The 21386-nt window shown below is 38.7% G+C and overlaps 1 protein-coding gene across 1 annotated transcript in view; it reads left to right on the forward strand.

Annotated features, from left to right (window-relative positions):
* The first annotated feature begins 2329 nt into the window (after nucleotides 1-2329).
* The window catches only part of LOC131052811 (uncharacterized), a 109878-nt gene continuing 90821 nt past the window's right edge, over nucleotides 2330-21386 (forward strand). Inside the window, exon 1 of the mRNA XM_057987439.2 lies at nucleotides 2330-2484. The gene's annotated coding sequence lies outside the window, so the exon portion shown is untranslated. The remainder of the gene's footprint in view (nucleotides 2485-21386) is intronic.

The raw sequence follows: 21386 nt of genomic DNA on the forward strand, positions 1-21386 counted from the left end.
CGAAGGTGTAATGATGTTGTATGTTTGTATGTTGTATGTGATCTCCTCTTCAATGGTTGAATCCTTGTCTTGAATGCAACATCTAGCCTTGAATGGAGACTTAGAATACTCAAATTGCTTGAAGGAATGCTTGAATGCTTGAATGTTTGAATGTTTGAATGTTTGAATGTTTGAATATCGCTTCCGCATCTTGCTCTTGCTTACTTCCTTTCTCCCTTTCTAGGAGAGGAAAAGTAGTTTATATACTTGTCAATTAGGGTTAGGAGACTGATTTTTCCGACCTTAGGCCGACCTAGAAGCATTATTTTCCGAATTGCAAACTTAAAGACCCGATGCCCAACAAGAGATCAGGCCCAAAATAGGGCCAGGGACCAGGGCGCTGGGCGCCATGGTCCCACCTCCCGGGACAACAGGGTGCAAGGAAGGATCAGGCCAAGGTGCAAAAATATGCAGTTTTTGATGTCGCAAATAGGTTTCGGGGTCTCCATTCAGGTTCAACGTTGCGCCGCCATCGTGAAGACCCAAATGCAGTCGAAATTGCAAGTGTCGCAATTTTAGGACGCTACATAACCGATGACTAGAAATACGTACAATCTCAGCTCAATGTGTTCCATGAAGTAGAAAAACCTCTAGTCCTCCTGACTGTATCTTGCAACAATGAGAAGAATGACATTCATGAGGGATTTCATCCTCACAAACCCTTGAAGATGAACTCTCCAAATAATTCATAAAATTACTACTTTAACCAAGTATTCTGAAAGAGGACTCTTCAATCACTTTTATAACCCTTTCCAAGAGCTCATTCACTCCTCTTGTCAATGTGGGATAAACAAAATCACCATTTTTGCCCTTTCCTATAATTCCAGGATTTTTGCTTTTTCCGTTCCTATTTTCTCACGATTGCTTTTTTGGCCCCTATTTTATTGCGATTGTTTTTTCTTTAACATTCCCCATACCATGTAACATGATTTTCCTTCAGCTTAAGTCACCAAACACTTTTTTTATGTCTCTAATGTATTATAGAATAAAGGGGAACTCATTTATTTAAATATTTCCACAACTATAGACTATGCATTAATAAAGTTAAATAATTAAATTTAACTTTATAAAATAACTTTATTAATGCATAATAAATCATACCAATGATAAATAAATCTTGTTGTCGATTTTAAACAATTACCATTGACATGTCACTGCCATTGGATGTCCCGCTATGTCCAGAATGACTTACTATAAATAATAAGCGAGGCCAAAACTTCCTCAAACCCCTCAAAATGGTCTGCAATTGAAACTCTTTAGGCCAAATATCCTCAAAATCCCTTGAATGTCCTGGTTAGCCTACAAAACCATGGATAAATAGGCTAACGACAACCTCATACAACATGTGCTAGAAAGGGGACATTGCAACTATTTATTTTTCTCTTCCATTTCTACCTATTCTTCTCCCCTCTCTCATTCTCTCTCTATATGTATTTTCCTCTCTATATCTATCTCTCCCAATCACTACTTTCTTCTATCCATCTATCTCTATCTCTTTTTGTCACTATATCTCTCCCTTTCTCTATATATCACTTCCTATATCTATCTTTATCTTTCTATCTCTCCCTCTCTTTCCCACTTTATTTTTCTCTTCCATCTCTACTTATTCCTCTCCCCTCTCTCTTTCTCTCTCTTTCTCTCTCTTTCTCTCATCCTCTCCATCTTCCTCTCCTCATTCTCCATTTGTGCTTTCAACTCTATCTCTATCTTCTTCTCTATTTGCATCTCTTTACCTATCTCTCTCACTCTTCCCCCTCTATATATCCCTCTTTCTAGCCCTATCTCAACCTCTCTCTCACTCTCACCTTATTGCAAACATAACATGAGCCTGTTGGTAATGAAACTTGATTATCTTCTCGATTCAAAGGTTTAGCTTTATTTATGATGGATCCTTGTATGTGGATGCATAGTTGATTTTAAGCTACCACTTCTCCATTGAGACCCTTGATGCACAAACAACATCATGACCTACCAATTGACCTCATGTATTATACAAATTAATAGAAAAAAAGACCAAAATTTTCCCTATTGACCTTCCACACCTCTTCGACATACCCATTGCACACCAAGGTGCAATTTTTAGTTTAAATCTCACTTTACATAATTGAATCACCCAAAATTTAATTCTCTTCCTCAATAGAACATCTAAAACCATATAGAATACATCACAATATAGAGATGGTACCATGACTTAAATTTTTATATATTTTTACATTCTCATTGAATAAGGGTGAAGAATATGAATAGAAGTAGAGCAAACGTTATATAGATTTTTATATATTTTTACATTCTCATTAAATAAGAGTAAGAAGTATGAATAGAAGTAGAGCAAACATTAGAAAGCTAACATCTTTACCTATTTAACTCCCCCGGTTTAAATTTCTGTATCCCAGGTAATCCGGAAGACTATGCTGTTCTTTCAGACAATCAAACATTTTTTAACATGTAAGTTTTGCAATGCTTGCAACGAAATGCAAAATTTCTCATACAATTATACGGATTGTTCTGAGAATTATTGCAGTTTTCTCTTTCAATCTGCAAAGAGGGTTTGTTTGGTATTTTGTTTTTGCACATCTTCTTTAGCAGCAATGTTAATGAACAAGAGATATTTCTTACACTAATAATGTGCATATGTGGCCTACAAATTCATTGCGCAAATGATTGTATAAAATGATCAAGACATAGTCCACTTAATTTGACATTTTTGGTTGTAAGTTTTCGTCTCATTTTGACAGGGTTCGTTGCAAACCTTAATGGTACAGCCTTTAAAAAGTAATAGGAGCAAACGAAATAGAAATTATTTTACCCAAACAAACTTTATTCCATTCCGGACTTGAAAAATCAGTTCCCTGACATTTTATCAACTTGTTGGTTGAAACTGTATTTTTTATAGGTGAAGCAGAAACTGAAGTGAGTACATAGGAAAATTTGTACCCACACAGTATGAGTTCTTTAAGTTATTGTTTGATTGGCTAGGTTAAACACTATTGTCCATATTGCAATCTACGTAGAGGTTTGACTTTTGGGCTTTTACCAATGACAATGCCAGCAACTTATTTTAAAACTAGGTACAATTTGCGTCTCAGTAGGATTGCATTTCCTCTGGTGATCCGTAAGCGCTTTTGCTGGAGAATATCTCTAAGCAAACTTTGATCTCGGGTGTCTTTACAATCGCCAACTCTTAAGCGAAAAGAGGTCGATAATTTGTACATCCAATGCCTACGGGCTGCTAAAAGTGTTTTGGGGTGATTATACATTATCCTTCCAACAAATAAATTAAATATAAGATATAGCATACATATAAGCAAGCTCTTAGAACCCTGGCATGCATTTTCTGTTTGCTTCAGTAACATTGAAATTATGCAATGATCTGTGAATTCCTAAAAACTAGATGGAATTTTGTTCATTGCATCTCCACGCATAATTTGTAATGGTTCTTACCATACTTTCATACCGAGAATTGCTCGATTTAATGTTCAGCTTAACAATCCAACCCGTGATTTTGGTAATTAGATTGACCATCTCATAGCAGTTAGCTGAACAGTTTGATATTGGTTAGAGAGATATATTTTTCTTTTGTTCAACTGGTTTGAAAAGATTGCTCGAGTATGATTTTGTACTTGATTTTGATAAGTACTATTCTATAGTGCTTATTGGTTTGGTTTAAAAAATAGTTAAGACTATATTTTATTTAAGAGAGCAAGATAGAGAAGCAAAGTAGGCCTCACAGTTATTTGAAAGCGTCTCATAATGGATTGCATCTGCCTGCCCAAGGCATAATTTACCAAATCTGTGGTGGGAAACAGCTTCCATCTAGACATATTGCTGTCTCAATATTTGAACTTTCAAAAAATTGACAACCCCTACAATCTTTTACTCAAGATTCATAGTTTTCTTCTCCATGGAACGTTTTACGAGGTTTAAAATTCATATTTGTTAATGTCAAATCATGCATGGGCGTTTTTGCCATCTTTGTCTAAGTTTTGGTCACTTTTGGTTTTTGGTTTTTGTTTTTCCTTTTATTTGTGCAATTTTGGGTTTTGAGTTGATCTTTGCAAGTAGTAGGAACTTTTTGATGTCATTGCAAGTAGGAACTTTTTGATGTCATTGCAAGCAGGAACTTTTTGTTCAATTTGCAAGTAAATCAACTTTATTTGCAATCGGGTCTTAGAAACCCATTTACAAGTTTATTTTACTTGCAACTGGGTTTTTAGGATCCGATTACAAGTTCTCTTTATAAAAAAAAGGAGACACACTTTGGTCACTTGCAATCGGATCATAGAAACCCGGCTGCAAGTATGTAGGGGTTATCTTCTCTTGCAAGTTAAAATTACTTGCAATCGGGTCTCTAGAAGCCGATTGCAAGTCCTTCACGTTTCACCTTTGCATTATACTTGCAATCGGGGTTTCAAGACCTGATTGCAAAACATGATACCCATCGGCTTCCTTCTTGCTATCATTTTCACTTGCAATCGGGATTCCAAGACTTGATTGCAAGCCAATATTGCATGAGTGTTTTGATGTGCTTCACTTGCAATCGGGTTGTGAAATCCCAATTGCAAGTTTATACCTTCCTTGCAATCTTGCTTCATCTTCACTTGCATTTGGGTCTCCAAGGCCCGATTGCAAGTGTAAGCAACTTGCATTCTTCCAATTCCACATTCCAAGTTCGCTGCAATCCACTTGCACTTGCAAATTACCTTCCAAAACGCGATTTCAAATTAATACTTAGCTTACAAACATGCTCACTTGCATTCGGGTCCTAGAGACCCGATTGCAAGGGCTCTCAATGAATGAACAAACAGTAAGCAAAAGCCAGTGTTGTCATGCGTTGATGACAGGAATGATGTAAAATGAAAAGAGTACACCGTCATATGCACAAAGAAGATCAAAATATCATGAACCATGAAGCAAAGAATGGTGGCTAAGTCAAGTCCTATCTAAAATCAAGGATGACAGTTCTAGTCTCACCATTGGGAATATTTTCTTTCCTTTACTAAATGTGGAGGTCAGTGCCATGATAAGAGAGAACTTGACAAATGAAGGAGTAATGCAGCAGAGAAATGCATTGTTACAATGCATAGTCGCAGCGCTATGTGGTAAAAAGCAGTGACTTTCATTACAGCAGTGGCCAACAAAGAATATTAATTATCTTCAAGTTCAATGGTTGATCATGAGGTCACTGTCATTACCATTCATGGTCAAATGATGCAAATTGATGTTTTTGGACAAATACTTCACTGATCTTGAATACTTCAAGTGCCAACATCTTGTAGCAGCATGAAGATCTCTTAGACAGAGGATGATGTAAATAGAGTTGTGTCTCAGACACTTAGATTAGTTTCAATTTTGCATTTGTAATTTAGTTTTGACAAATTACATGTAATGCCAAAAATTGTAATTGTAAGTAGTCACATCACTTGCATTTTTGTAACTAGTAATTACATATAAACAAATTACAAGTTGAAATACAATAGGACTGTAATGTGGAATAAGTCTTAGTTAGTTGGACTTCTCCCACTTTTTACTCTCAGCCCCTCTCCTATATTTGGAGGGTGCTCTTTCTAATTTCTATCTTTTTAGCAAGCAAGAAAACTCCGTAGAAATTTACAGTCTTGAAGACTTTGTGTTTTATACTTGTAAAATGGTTTCTCAAGCAATATCAAGAAGGCATTTTGAGTTTCAGACTTTGTGTTGAAACCTTGTTCCTATATCCATTTTGTGTTCTTATGTCATAGTGGTATATTTTTCTGCATATACTTGAGATTCTGGTGAGATTGTTAAAAGGAGCTTTAATCTAACTTCTTGTAGACTTTGTGCTACAAATAATGAGGATTAAAATAGCTAAGTGTTCACAATAGAGAGGTTATAAGACTTTGTGCTTGTAGTTGTTCCTATTTGTAGTAGTCTAAAAGTGCGTCATATCAGTAGACTTTGAGTTGTTGTATGTCATATGTTGTTGTTATTTTAATCATTTTGAAGGGTTGATAGGATAGCAGAAAGTGAAGACTTTGAGCTTTATTTCTATTTTCCCGTCCCGGGGAAGTGATGGAAGACTTTGCGCTTTAACAAAAACTTTGCTTCCTTTATACAAGTATCTTTGTTGTTCTTGAGATTTCTAAATTTCTGTATTTGTTATTTTAGTTACAGTTTCTTTTCTAAAAGGAGAGAAGAATATCATCTTTTTTGTAAAAAGAGAAAAGGATGTTGTCCCACTCAAGTTAGATTAGTGTTTAGTTTGTAATAGTAGGAAAGGGGGTGTAATAACCCTTACTGTAATTTTATATCAGATTTGCAAAATTCTAATAACCCAACTCAAATTTACGATTTGCAACCAAACAGGGAAATCGGGTATGTTGAAAATTGCACCAATGAATTTATAAACACTTAAAACCCTTATGAAACATAAGAAGAAGATTCTACAAAGATTTTGGCATTACAACAACATGCGACAATTTACAAATCTGCTATGAAGCATTACAAAATAGACTCCAGAAATGGAGCTCAAAGCTTCACAAATCCACTACAAATTCCTAAATACTCTCCAAACTCCTCACACTTCCCACAATAGAAAGATGCATGAAATAAATGTTTAACATAGTCAAGAACAACAATATACGCTGTTATTTCCAGCAATACAAATCTGAAAATAAATTAAAGAACTACAGCGCACTATTTATTACAACCCCTGTCAAAACAACACAAATAAAGTCTCTTTGAAGCACAACTGCAACCCCTCGATGTGATTGCCACTGGAGACTTGTAAACACACTGCCTGCAAGTCTCTATCCCCCTGGTTTATCAGCCTAGAAGATCACTCCTTCAATGGTTTCTCAACCTCTGAAGAAGAATAACAAAACTGTTGGTGTTGGAAATAAGCTACACCTGGACCGACGATGGACTGGTCCAAGAGGGGCCAGTAGCTCAGTGGTAGAGCACTCCAGCGTTGTATGGAAGGTTCTAGGTTCGAGTCCTAGCTGGTTCATGTCTCAACATGGTATCAGAGCCAGGTCCAGGCTAGGAGCCCCAAGCACACGAGAGGTGTGGCTTAAGGGGGGGTGTTGGTGTTGGAAATAAGCCACACTCGGACCGACGATGGACTGGTCCAAAAGAGGCCAGTAGCTCAATGGTAGAGCACTCCAGTAGCGTATGGAAGGTCCTAGGTTCGAGTCCTAACTGGTTCATGTCTCAACAAAAACTTTGTTAAAATCATAAGATAGAATAAATGAAATTGGAGCCAAAACAATACTTAAACCCCATAATAATTTGAATTCAAACTTGGTGCCCAAATCCAACGCTCAGGAGGGAAATATGTTTGTAATTCAAATTTGGAACATTCACTTGCCATTTGGCAACCACCTTTCAACATTCCATTCTAAAACCCATTTCTCTCTCTTTATTTAACAACTTGTATTTCCCTCCACAAACTAAACTTTCTATTTCCAAACTCATGCCCCTTTTTTGGTTATTAGTAACAATTCAAATTTATTTCCATTTATTCATATTTGAAGAATTCCTTTTGGCAATTAGACTTTCCTAGTTTATTTGAAGGTTGTGATTGACTATTTTAGATAATTGGGCTTGCTATAAATAGTGAGTTGTTAAATTTAGAAAGGGGACATGATAGGGGGAGCCTTCCCTTAAATTTATGAGAGTTTTAACTCACACGCTGTGCCTGAAACCACAATTTTGCATGCCTCCCTAGGTGTACAAAATTTTCGACCAACACATATGAGTGGGATGGACATGCCAGATTGTCAAATTCTCAAGTACTAGTAGGCATTGAGGACACATGATTAACACAAAGAGATCACAAAATTCAGTCAATACCTCATTGAATAATAATGGGATATGTTCTGTTTTAGAAGGGTTGAAGGATACACATGATAATTTATTCTTTATTGATATCTGAATTGAGAAAGAGGCAAGTACATGTCACCAGGGCACCTGACATGTTGGCTTGGTGTAAGTTTTTCATAAGCGATTCTGTGGTTCATGAGGCCTACACCAGCTTATGGATTGCTGCAATTCAAAGTTCTTCAAGTGATTTCAACTTTTGCAGAAGTTTTCATCTAGGTTTTTTTACATATACGATATTCTTATTGCACAAGTGCTCAAACACAAAGGATGATGTGGGTCCACTATGATGTCTGAACTTTTGTAAGCGAGTGAAACTATAGACTGCTCTTTTTGTATGGTTACATTTGAAAGGATAGAAAAGGACGATGGATCATCTCATTACTATAGACACTTAAAATTGACCACCTTTGGTCAATTTACCCTTGTTTCATCTAATTCACCATCATTTATATTAATTAAATAATATCTTATTATTTGATTAATAATATCCATTTTTATCTAATTTATCTTGAAGTACTAGCCTAAAGTAAATAATTACCTAAAATTATTTACCCTTACCGTTATCTCTTTCCTCCGAACAATTGAATAAATAGCTTTTATATTTTTAATTTAATCCTCATATGTCACATCCTCCAACTCTCCCACTTGTGCCCTAATTGTAATCTTAATCTCCACCTAACTCTTCTCCTAATCATTTGCACATTCCTTAGTCCTAATCAAGTGGAGTTGACCCACTTCAAATACCCACACAATCTCCTCCCATCACATCAAGCACATGAGCTTTTCCCCTCAAGTACCCTCTCCATCTTGTCAATCTTCCATCTCCCTTTCAGCTCACCTCATGGTTCCACTTGGTACCATCCCATGGGGTGAGAGGACCAATCCATCCTCAACCATATATCCTTCTCTCACTCTCGACCATCTATTTTAATCTTGCCCTCAAGATATATATCCACAACTTAGCCATTTTCATCACCTCTCACTCCTTTTTGACTTGAGCATCGTTATGTTGCTAGATTTTCAAATGAGCACACATCCAAATTGATCGTATTGGGCAAATCTACAAAACGAGGAGATCATCATACTAGGTTGCAATGAATTTTGTTATGTTTTGATCTCTTTTTGGCCTTATCTTGATTGTTGTTTTGCTTTATGATTTTGAGTTGTTTATAGTTTTAAATCAATTCCTTTGAAATCACTTTCCCTTGAACACAATTACAAGCATTTCTTGTTATATATGAGAATCAACATTGATCCACAACAAGGGGTGGTCTTATTCTATGTGAAGTTTGAACTATTTGGTAATTTGTAGGAAGTGAAAAGTAAATTTTCACTACAATTACTAGAATTTTTTATTCAATCGAGAGCATGTAGTTCTCCCAAGCATGAAAAACCCTGGGAATGTGGAGTCGAGGTTGTTTTATGGACACGGTACCATCCTCAAGGTCCACCATCAAAAGTTTTCAGCATAACTAACAATATTACACAAGATTTTTATTGTCACTGCAAGGATTAGACATTTTTTAGAGTATCAGCTGCATCCTACTTGTGTGTGAAGGTGACTCCAAATTCATACACAATCAGTCCACAACTTTTGAAAAAGCACAACTAATAAATATTAGATGTCTTCAAGTGCCTAATTGCAATTGATATCTCTAGAACATCATCAATAACATCACTTCCATTTTTCAACTCTCAAATGATTGTCTTCATCATGTTAAATGTGGATGCAATCAAGCGGATAATATGCTAGCCAATGAAGGGCTGGCTAAGCTCTCTTATAATTAACAATTCTTCACTTGTACAAATCTTAGGGAGCTTTCCTTAGGACCAAACTTTTGGTGGAAGAAAGACAAGCCATCTATAAGATAGGCCATACAGTACATATACCTATGAATTCCCTAAACTTTTTTTCAGTGATCATGGTAGTGAGTGTTGAAATAGTAGCTAGCTTGGATACCTGTCTATTGTATTTTAATGTTGTCAATACACATATATTATCTCTCATGCAATTCGAACTGTTTTGGGCTGGACCCAAACATATGTAACGTGAAGACAAATAAAAGTAACTTAGGGCTGGGCCCAAACATATGTAACGTGAAGACAAATAAATATAACTTAGGGCTGGGCCCAAACATATGTAACGTGTAGGCAATAAATGGAACTTAGAGCTGGGCCCAAATTCATGTAACGTGAAGGCAATAAATGACAAATAAATAACTTAATTAATATGCAAGCCAACTTGAGGGTTTGGCGCCAAAGGTTGGATATAAATCAAACATCAAATGAAGTCATAAATCATCATCTTACGCAAATGTTATCTGCTCTCCAAACAACGATCTCTCCTCCACTTATGCGAACTTGTCCAAGCTTATTGTGCGAATTCATCAAGGCTGGTTGTGTGGTGAAGTTGTTAAGATCACCATGCGAACTTGACAAGGACTCTTCTTGTGCGAATCTGGTCAAGTCTTCCTTAGACATCTGCTGCTGATCTTCCTTAGCCATCTGCTTTTGATAAGGGCTGCAATCTTCATTGTTATGCAAAGTGAGATCGTGATCTGCTAACTTGCTGATTGGACAGCAATCTGAGATAAGTTCATTGTCTTGTAATTGCCTACATTTGAGATAATACATATTGCATTTTGAGGCTGGGTTTTTCACCTCCAAGAGGGAGGTTTTCCTTGGGTATTGGTGTCTCTTGTCTTGTGTTTTCATTGCTGTTACTGTTCATTTACAGTCTGGTATAATTAGATTACTTAAAATTAACATCTGATTGCTTAAAATTAACATGGTGTCAAAGCTTTAGGTTCATTCTAAATAACCAGATTATTAGTTGTCCTTCACTTTCAGTTTGCTGTTTTAGTTTTGCAAGATGGTTACAGGTCTGAAAGTAGAGGACAAACTTGAAGGTGCCCTAAATTTTACATCATGGAAGGTCCGTGTCCTCCTTGCTCTTGAAGAATTAGAGCTGTTATAGTTTGTGGAAGATAAGGATCTGACTGAGCCTTCAGATCTGGATGAGCTAAAGCAATTCAAGAAGTCTACCGTGAATCAGAAAGTTCAACAACAATGTTTGCTTGACAAATTGAAGGCATCGATGGGACGATAGCAAGAATAAGATTTCAGGTGTTCTCATTCCTCTATTCTCAATTGTAGGGTCCACTTGGTTTGGAGATTTGCATCTTATTGCCTTATTGTTATTGGTGCCTTATCTAGTGCACAAAGTTCTCTTGCTTGGTAACTCTTCATCTGAGGGTGCTTTCATATGTCAGTTTGTGCACTTGTTTTCAGATCTTAGTATTGCATAACTTTCTTGCTAAGGTTTGTAACAATCACCCTAGTTCGAACTTTGTTCTTGTGTTATGAATTTGTTCTAATCCAGTTTGAATTATTGAAGTTAGTTATGCCCTACTCTCTATTTTGAGTATGTTTATCTCTCAACCTATTTGATGTGGTTTGCTATGAATATGTAATGATCCAAATTGATGCATTGATCTAAATACATCCTTGGCACTTAAGACTTCAGCATGTGTATTCAGATATAAATCTAGGAGTATTATGATGGATATAACAACAAGCACAAATAGGAAGATGAATAAATTTATAGGAGATTCAAAAACATGGAACTTTAGTCATTGGTGTGGTAGGCATGTAAAGGTAAGATGTCTTAGTCATCCTATTTAGTATCTATGCCCAATGTTGACCTTACTATCTTCATATTATGATTTGATCCTTTATGATACTTTCTGCATAGTTCTGATGCACCGTATTCTATCTAAGTCTTGAAATGCTCAATAGTCTTGCTACTCTGGTATTATATACTCTTATGGTGTGTCTTTTGATTTGCATCGTATGGACTGTATTTTTTGTTCTATGAGTGTTTTATGTTTGGATAAGGTTGTCATGTAGGGCTGTGACTGTGTAACACTTGGTTCTCTTCAGCTCTTCATAAAAGGCTCTCATGTTCTCTGTTATACTTTTATTATAACCTTGCTCTGCTCCTCTTGTGTAGAGGATTGCCTTTATCTCTAATGCATTTTCTGTCATGGCTTTCACCATCCTCACATAATATTCATTGTGACATTATCTCTTCAATTTGAGCATACTGTCTATTACATTTTTTGAAGTAAGTATCCTCTTGATGATGAAACCTAAGATGAATGAGGTATCTAACTTATTGAAGTTGACTTTTGATCATACGGTTGTGCTCAACTACAATGTGTATCCTTTTTGAGTGGTTGATACTCATATCTGATTTTTACTCATTAGCTGGAAAGATAATTTGGCTTATATACCTTGCTTATGGATTTTGTAAAATGTTTTTTGAAGTCATACACCTGCCTTAGTTTTTTGATATAGCTAACTCTCTGTTATTCAACTATGGAAAACAATTTTAGAATGTTGTGTAGCTTTACACTATGGTTGAAGTTGATCATAGACTGGCAATATCTTTGTGAGCAATCTTGGCATATGTTGTCTAGTCAATAAAGAGATAAGTTACTTTACATGTTAATTCATTCTATTGGGATATTTAATCATGTTGATGCTTCTCTTCAAGAGATTCTTGAATTACCATGCCTTCAAGCTTAAGAGGGAGCTTGGTTTCTTCACTTGAAGGTATGCCTTGATCATAGTGATTGTGCTATGGGTCCTGTTGACTTTTTTTTTATGATTGTGTCTAACACAGAATAAAGTCACCAACGGTCACCTTATTCTCTCTTTATCAAGATTAGTCCGTGTGCTAGGATTACTTAAAGTTCAAACGGCTAATTCCCAAGGTTCCTTCAGTGCGTGGATGTGACTCAATTGTTTGATGGGTTTGCTGATAACCCAAGGGGCCTTACGTATGTTGAAGAAACTTATGCAAGCTCAAGGATTTTTTATACGGATGATTTGCAATAAAAGCTCTTAGTTTTGGATCTTTTGGATTTTGAATTATGCGGAAAGTTATTAGGAATAGGGCAAAGAAAAACTAGACTAAAAGTAATCTAATCCTATGAACAAGGAGACGGGGTAACTTGCGCAAAATCCAACCACGCTTCGCTTTGCCAGCAACGCACAACTACACGAAGGTGGTGCAATCTTCAAAGGGTGTGTTAAAGATTTTCAAATCATCAAGATAAACAATCAAATCGAACAATCTCTTTTGATAATCGAAGTTAAACATACACATATAATAGAGGCTCAGGCTAACTTTGCATGGTATGCAACAATCAACTGCACACCAAAAGTATGAGCACGAATTTTGCAACAAGCGATCCTATCAAATCCAGTTTGTCTAACAGCATGAAAGCAAATCTAATCTATGAAGAGAATGAGACCATGCGAGCTCCAAAACAACACAAGAACACACCAACAATTGAACAATGTATTAAGTATTTGCTTCAAAAAATCTTAGCAACAATCTCTGACGATAGTCTCTCCTCCTCACAAATGAGGGGGTCACCCCCTTATATAGGCCTCAAGCCATGATTACATGCAAAACCCTAATTAGGGTTTACCCTAAAGATTCCCCACTCAAGGTGCAACAAGGTGGGAATCGGCAATTAATAACCCATAACGCCCATGTACAATTAATTTAAAAGAGCTTAAAATAGCGCCCACTAGCACATTAAATGTCCCCCATGATGTTGACTATGCCCAGAATATAACCGACACCATCATAAATGCCCATCATTCTCTAAGTGACGAAGACATGCACGAAGAATCTGTCATAAAACCATAATGAGAAGGCGACATGCAAGAAGATTCCCTATCCAGTGGTGACATGCATTGACTGGACACACGCCTAGTCAATATTCCTTCAGTAATAGGTACGCCATTACTGTTCAACCAAAAGACTTTCGTCCAAGAATGGATGACCATTATCTCGTTCATTTATGGCGTATGCAATGAATCTGTCGACGACAGCTTCCAATTCTCCGATGGAGACACTTGGCACGTTTTCAATGTTAAACTCCATCAAGGCAATTTCTTCTTTGCTCCTGGAAAAGAAGCTTTCCCACTCTATCATGACTTCCTGTGTTTTCTTCATCATACCAAAGAATGAAGAAACATTTGCAAAATGTTCCTTAGGGAACAAACCGACGAAGAAGAAATCGTGCAACTGGGATTTCAGGGAGTTCACCGTTATTCCTTCGTCATTGAGTTTCCTTGCAAACAAAGCTTCCATGGCACTAAGGATTTCTTCCTGTATCCCTCTTATAGACTCTTTCAAGGTGACAGAGTCAATGTTGAATTTGTCAAGGGTGCTCTTTCCTGAACAGATAGCGTAGAACCATGAGGGAGAATCATAAGCTTCATTCTCTTGGATCACTTTCCCGTCCACCAGAGTTTGCCTTGGAGTCTTCATCAGAGCCCTGAGTCGTGAAATGGTTAAGTCTTGGTAAACATCTACATCCTCCCATAGTCCTTCTGCTGTCTCTAATCTGCTTAGGAGGGCCACGAACTTCGAATAAAGCTAAGCTAGATCCTTGACGAATTTTCCTGCCTCAGCATAGACATCCTCTACCCATTCCCGGGAATTTTGTGCCATTGTTCTAATAAGTTCTGCATCATCAACTACTTCCTTGGGAAGGGAGGGAGGAGGAGTGGATGAAGGACCTGCTTCCCTGAGGGGTCTTTTGAAACTCCTGACGTATTCGCATAGGAATCTATTTTCCTCCCTCAGTCGCTTACATTTTGCCTTTGATTTCAGCAACTTCTCCTTCATGGCTAAGGAGGAATCTTCAAAGTCTCCCACAACTTGACCGGTGGAAGCATGGCCAAGATCAACTTGTCTGATGATGTAATTTTCTTGTCTAATCTCACTCCTATCTTTATCCACTGTAGGTTCAACAATGTGCAAGGTCCGGGATCCAGATTCTTCCCTGACCACCTTGGAAAACTTCCGGGGAGCCTTTCCTTCCGCTGGTCGGTCCATCCTCTTCAACAATTCTTCTAACTCCTGAGCAGGATTGGTTCCTCCTTCTGCCTTGTTCCCCAGCCTGCCTATCAACCAGTCTGGAGCGGGGATGGAATGGCTATGATCTTCTACGTGCTCCTGTTCTTGAGATTCTTCTTCCATTTCACTAGGGATAGTCTCCACGAAGCTATCTTGGTGAACCTCTTCTTCGTGCCGGGGACTTTCTTGCCTCTGACTTCTCGGTCGATGGTGGCCTTGTGAGGCATTGATGCTGAGTATATCGGGTGTTGGAACGTTCCCTGGAAGCGGACCTGTGGAATGTGGAAACATTTCCACTTCCCGTACGCTTGAGGAACTAACTGGTGAATGCCCCCTTTCTGTCCTTGCTCTCTTTTGCGGCGGCTCCTCTTCTTGGGCTCCCTGTTGAACCTCCTGTAGGATTTCCTGCTGGATATCCTTTTTCTTTGTTGTCCTTGGTCTCTTTGGGGCATTTTTCCCTTTATCTATTGGGGCTTCCTTTCCTGTTTGAACCTGTGAAGACCTTTCAGTTGCTTCACTGTGGGAATCCAGACTTCCCATTAGTTGGTATGTTAGGTGGACATTGTCTTCCACCAACTTTCTTATTTGCCTGTCAATCCAGTGCTTAGTGAATTTTAGCACTGGTCTAGCTAAGATGTTCAAATCATCTATCTCAGGCTCTGACCAATCTGGCAACTGGATAGGTTGATCCTTTACTTTCTCGAATTTGAGTTGTGTCAAATCTGAATCTTCCTTCACTTGATCCGGTACCTGATGAATTTCACTTATTTCTTGATGGTGTCGAGGGGCAGTCTGGAATGCATTCTTCTCTGGACCTCAAGGTCATCCTCGACACTTGCCTAGTAATCCTCCAAGTGAAATCTGTGTATGAATTTGACACCGGCAACCTTCCTAATCTGGCTGTAAGGATCATATTGGGCCTTGGATGTGTAAAATGGTAGGCGATAGAATGCCAATTCCCCTGCTGCACTTTTAGCGGCCTCCAAACCTGGGCATATCTCCATGAAATCCCCCGAGACAATTGGAAATTCAATAGATTGCTTCTTCTTCTGCAGCTGATCATAGGCAGTTAACTGCCTCATGAGCTCGAGCAAGACAAGCTTGTCTGACGAATATCTGGGCAATTTGTAAGAATGGAAGGAGAACCCTTGTGTCTTGATGTAGGTGAATTTGGGGAATTGCAGGAACGCAGCGCCATACCTCTGGACCAAGGCACTTGCTTGTGGTGACAACCTTATGTGCAACTTATTCTGCATAAGTTGTGTCAGGTACATGGTGAAGGTGTCATTGGCCAACATGTAAGAGCTAACATTGGAGAGATGTAGCTGGGGGTAACACTCATGTACTTTTAACTGAGCTAGTCCGCAACCCATGATTCCTCTTGCTAGCAGCCCATCGAATCCTCCCCTTCATGCAAGCATATAGAACAGGTAGGAGCTCATGAAAAAGGATTGGGACCTTTTCTCTTTTAGGTTCTTCAATTGTTCATGCAAGTAGTGACTGATCAATCTAGCCCAGTCGATCATCGTATTTGAATTCATGATCTCACCTATGTAGAAGAACATCCAAGCCTCAAAGTTCACCGAATGTGCGCATCCCATTACTTTGTTTAGCATCTTTATCAGGTCCACATACTCTTGCTTGAACTCAAAGATTGTGAGAGTTTTGGGCATCTTGGAAGCGTGCACTCTAGGCTTTAGCATCCACTGCTTGTTGATCAAATTAGCGCACCTGGCAGTGCCTGCTTCATACATTGCCTGAGCTCCGCTGCTGGTCCTGTACGTCATGGAATAATGTGAAGGTATTACGAAAGCTTCACCAATTGACTCTAGAGTTAATGTTGCCAGTAGCTTGCCATTTGGCGTTGAGATTGTTTTCCGCTCCAGATTGTAATGTGCTGCACATTCCAAGACCAGATCTGGGCATTGAATAGTGGGAGGAAAACCAGCTGCTGCAACTATTCCACTTCTCACAATTCTGACAGCTGTCGGGGATGGATTGTGCCCTGCTGTTCCGAATATTCGGATCTTGAATGCAGCCAAGTTGAACGTGCCTAGATTAGTATCGCTGATTTCATCCCATCTTGAATTCAACCGAGAATGAGGAAGAAAACTCTTCATCTCCGCTTTGATCAATGCCTGCCTGGAGATAGTAGCTGCCCTACTTGGTTTCGCAATCTTGGAAGCACCTAGAAATGATGAAAATAGAGACTAAGTATGAATATTCTGCACTTCTCCACTTCTTCTTTCCCGAATCTTGCACGTGAGAAATGAAATGTCCTTCCAAGCTTATATAGAATTCTTCGAACTGTCTTGCTAAGTTAGGAGGCATTTTAATTAGTAATTGCATTTATGGTGTGTCACACTTTCGCCAATCACTATGCCATGCAAAGGCAACTTCCCATGCGAATGAGTTCAAATTTAGAATTATCTTTAAATGCTCCAAGTCACGCGTCATACTTAGAAGATTCTTTTGCCAACTCGCTGATTTTCATTCTTTCTAATTTTGGAGGGAATTCGAAGAACTTTCTCAGGATTTGCTCGATTCCATTCTAACTTGTCGTCTCTTGCCTTCGAAGGAATTTTCATGTCCTTTTCAACATCCCTATTTTTTAGAGATCTTCCTAAAATTTGGGAGTCAGGTTCATTGGATGAGGAATTTCACCCTGATTCCAAATCTATAAAATTTTCCACAGTTGGTCGAGATTTGGTGTCTAAAAATAGAAAATTAGAAAATTCGCCCTAGGGGAATTTTGCTTTTTATTCCTCCTTGGCTCCTTGGATTCCATGCCTTAGGCAAAATTTCAATTTTTTTAGTTTGGGTAGAATTTTCACCATGCCAAGGATTCATGGATTTTCCTTCTGTCCCTGACCTCCTCTGTTCAGCGCCTGACTGCATCCTTGGGCGCAAATCACACTTTGTCAAGGAATTTCATCTTTTCTTTGTTACCCTTGGACATCCTGCTTTGGCGCCCTCCACCTTACTTGGGCAGAATTTTCACCTGGAGAAGGATTCATGGAACTCTTTGTGAATCCCTGGGACCTTCATTTTGGCGCCCCAATCCATACTTGGGCGCAATTTTGACTAGGAGAGGGATTCATGGATTTTCCTTCTCTCCTTGGCTTCTCCATTTTGGCGCTTGTCTCCAAATTTGGGCGCAATTCTCCTCCAGCCATGGATTCACGGATTTTCCACCTCTCCTTGGGAATCTCATTTTAGCACCTGACTCCAAACTTGGGTGCATTTTTGCTTGGGAGAAGGATTCATGGATTTTCCTCCTCTCCTTGGGATCTTCAATTTAGCGCTTGACTCCAGACTTGGGTGCATTTTTGCTCTGTCCATGGATTCGCGGATTTTCCTCCTGTCCCTGGCATCTCCATCATTTAATCTCCCAGACTTAGAATATTTTGACCTCTTGAGATTTTGAAGTGTTTTCCCGAGCTTTCCATTTTAGGCATGGATTTCCAGCACTTGACCCATTTCTGGCTTTCATTGTTTGCTGTCTGACTTTTCGGAATTAGAAATGTCTGCGAATGCCTGATCCTTGTCGCCTTGTCTGACTGACCCTGCCAGTACTGACTTTCCAAAAATAGAAACTTTCCAGGTGTCAGCGTTGGATCCTTAGACAGGGTGCATGATTGACTTACTATAAATAGAGACTTACTAAAAATAGAAATTACTAAAAATAGTAAGTTTGATTTTGGCAAAATGGCGACATTTGGAGACTCGGAAAAATCCCTAAAAAGTAGGGACTTTCTAAAAATAGAAAGTTGCTCCGTTTGGGCTCAAATTTTACTGGGAGGTCCCTTGAAGGGTCTTGATTCCAGTCGTATGTTTAGTTTTCCAAAACCCTAACAGGAACCCCTAAAATCTAGGACAAAAGGTAGAAACCCTAAAAAGGGGCAAAACGGGTCCTAGACTACACAGAATTCGCTCGACAGAGAAGCAAATTAAACCTAACTGACCCCCGAACATTCGCAAAGCGGAGAGATTGAAGAGATTACTACCAACACACACAAAAACCAAGACCAAACGACCAAAAGGGCCTAAAAGCTAGGGGGTCCCTATCTGGGATGGGGTGATGTGTGATTAGGTCACAACAGGTCCATTTCGTAAAAGTGAAGTAAGGAAAAGATTGGCATTTCTCATCTTTGATTTATGGCTGCCTTCCTTGATTGATTCTTATATTATGCAATTTTCATTAGACTTGGTTACCACAATTTTACATTAAGAATCTAGAGGGAGTTCCATATGGAAGTGTTTTTTTTTTTTTTGAGAAAATATGAAGCTAGATGTGTAGCTCATAGTTAGAAGGAAACATTTGCTCTTGCTGCTAGATATACTAATATTAGAACCATTATAGCTAATGCTGCAGGTTGGAAGTTAGATATAAAGACTATTTTTCTTAATGTTGTCTATATTGAATAACTAGAAGGTTATGAGAATCAAGATAGAGAATCTCATGTGTGCAGATTAAAGGAAAGCTCTTCATGGCCTTGTTGTGACGTATTCACACATTGCCCCATTGCAAACGGGGACCCCTACTTTTTTTTGCTTTCTGGGGTTTGTTTCTAGGTCTTTTAGGGTTTTGTCTATTAGCCTTTGCATGCTGAGTGTTGCCAGAGGGATCACTAAGACAGCAGGCTCTGCTTGAGCCAGGGGGAGTCAACATGTGCTCCGGGTTAGGGTCATCTTCGAAAGTCTTCCTTAGGACAAAGTTTTGCTCTTGTTGCTAATTGTGTCTTGTTTGAGTTTCAGGAGGTCAGTGAAGCTTGGTGAGTGAATATCATCTTTGAAGATTTGAGCTAGGTCAAATTGGTGAGTGATGAAGTCATGAACTAGGTCAAATTCTCTATAAGACATTCTACATTCCCCAAAGTCATGAACTAGCTCATTCCCAGGCATTTGTGAAGGTAAAACACTTATTTGGAGTGAAGAAATGTGAAAATGAAGTCAGGATTTGAGCCCAAGGATGATTTTTGCTCTTGACCCTTCCAAAGGGTCTAGAGCGAAAATCCTTATAAACCTCATTTTCTCCCTTGTTTAGACCAACATTCTAGTTTTGAAGTGATGGAATGTGAAAATGTGAAGGATTTTGACCTAGAACATGATTTTCGCTCCTGAGCCTTCCAAAGGGTCCATAGTGAAAATCCTTGTAAACCTCATTTTCTTCCTTGGTTTGGTTAATTTTTGGTGTTCTTGCCTTGATTATGGTGAAAGGAGGTTGGATAAATCAAGTTTGAAGGAGAATTGAGACAATGGAATGTGAAATCAACCTAAATTGGAAATTTCGCTCCTAACCCTTCCAAAGGGTCCAGAACGAAATTCCTAGATGGCACCCATTTCTTCCTTGTTTAGACCAGGATCTTAGTTTCTAAGGCATATTGTGAAAGTTTGGACATGTTCTTGCCTAAGGAAGTGATTGAAAGCATTGAAATGTGAGGTTTTTTTTTCTAAGAATGAAATTTCGCTCTTGACCCTTCCAAAGGGTCCAGAGCGAAATTCTTTATTAACCTTATTTTTTACCTTGTTTGGGCTTAAAACCTTGTTCCTTGGTCTTGGAGGTGAATTGGAGTTGAAAGAATGAAGGAATATGCCAAAAACAAGAATTTCGCTCCTGACCCTTCCAGAGGGTCTAGAGCGAAATTCCTAAAATCCACCTTTTCCTTTCATTTTGTGTCAAGCTAAGCATGGATAAAGATGAATAGAGCTTATAAGGATCCCTAGGCATGCCTTGGAGTTGATTTTTTGCCATCAACAATGATGATTTTGAGCTAGGACATGAATTTCGCTCCTAACGCTTCCAAAGGGTCCAAAGCGAAATCCAAAATGGGTCCTGTCCTTGGCCATGGTCTTGAGCGAATTTCTCCTTCCAGGCCTTCTTGGGGGTCAAACAAGTGTTGTCTTCATGAGGAAGGAGTCCAAAGGTGAGAATCATGGCATAGCAAGGGAAGGAGACAGAATTGTGTCCTAATCTTGAATTTCGCTCCTGACCCTTCTAGAGGGTCCAGAGCGAAATTCCCCAAAACCACCCTTTTTTCTCAATTTTATGCTAAGTCAAGTGTGGGTTAGGATGGGGTAAGATTGGAGAAGTCCTTGAGCAAAACTTTGAGTTGCTAGTGATCCGTGAACATGAAGGAATTGAGCCAAATCAAGAATTTTGCTCCTGACCCTTCCAAAGGGTCCAGAGCGAAATTCCTAGGATCACCTATTTTCCTTGCAAATCAAGTTAAGTTTTTTGGTTTTTATGGCCTAGATAGGAGTGAGGCGATGTATCCTAGGTCTTGGAGGTGGATTGGAGTTGAGAGAATGAGAAAATAAGCTTAAATCATGAATTTCGCTCTTGACCCTTCCAAAGGGTCCAGAGCGAAATTCCTAAAAACCACCTATTCCTTTCATATTTGTGCCAAGCCAGGCCTAGACCAAGGTGATAGAAGCCCTTGAGATTGCCCTTGAATGGATTGTTGTCTCCAAAAATGATGATTTTGGGCTAGAGGAAGAAATTCGCTCCTGACCCTTCCAAAGGGTCCAGGGTGAAATCCAT

Source organism: Cryptomeria japonica, chromosome 8 (genome assembly GCF_030272615.1).
Source record: "Cryptomeria japonica chromosome 8, Sugi_1.0, whole genome shotgun sequence".
NCBI lineage: Eukaryota > Viridiplantae > Streptophyta > Pinopsida > Cupressales > Cupressaceae > Cryptomeria > Cryptomeria japonica.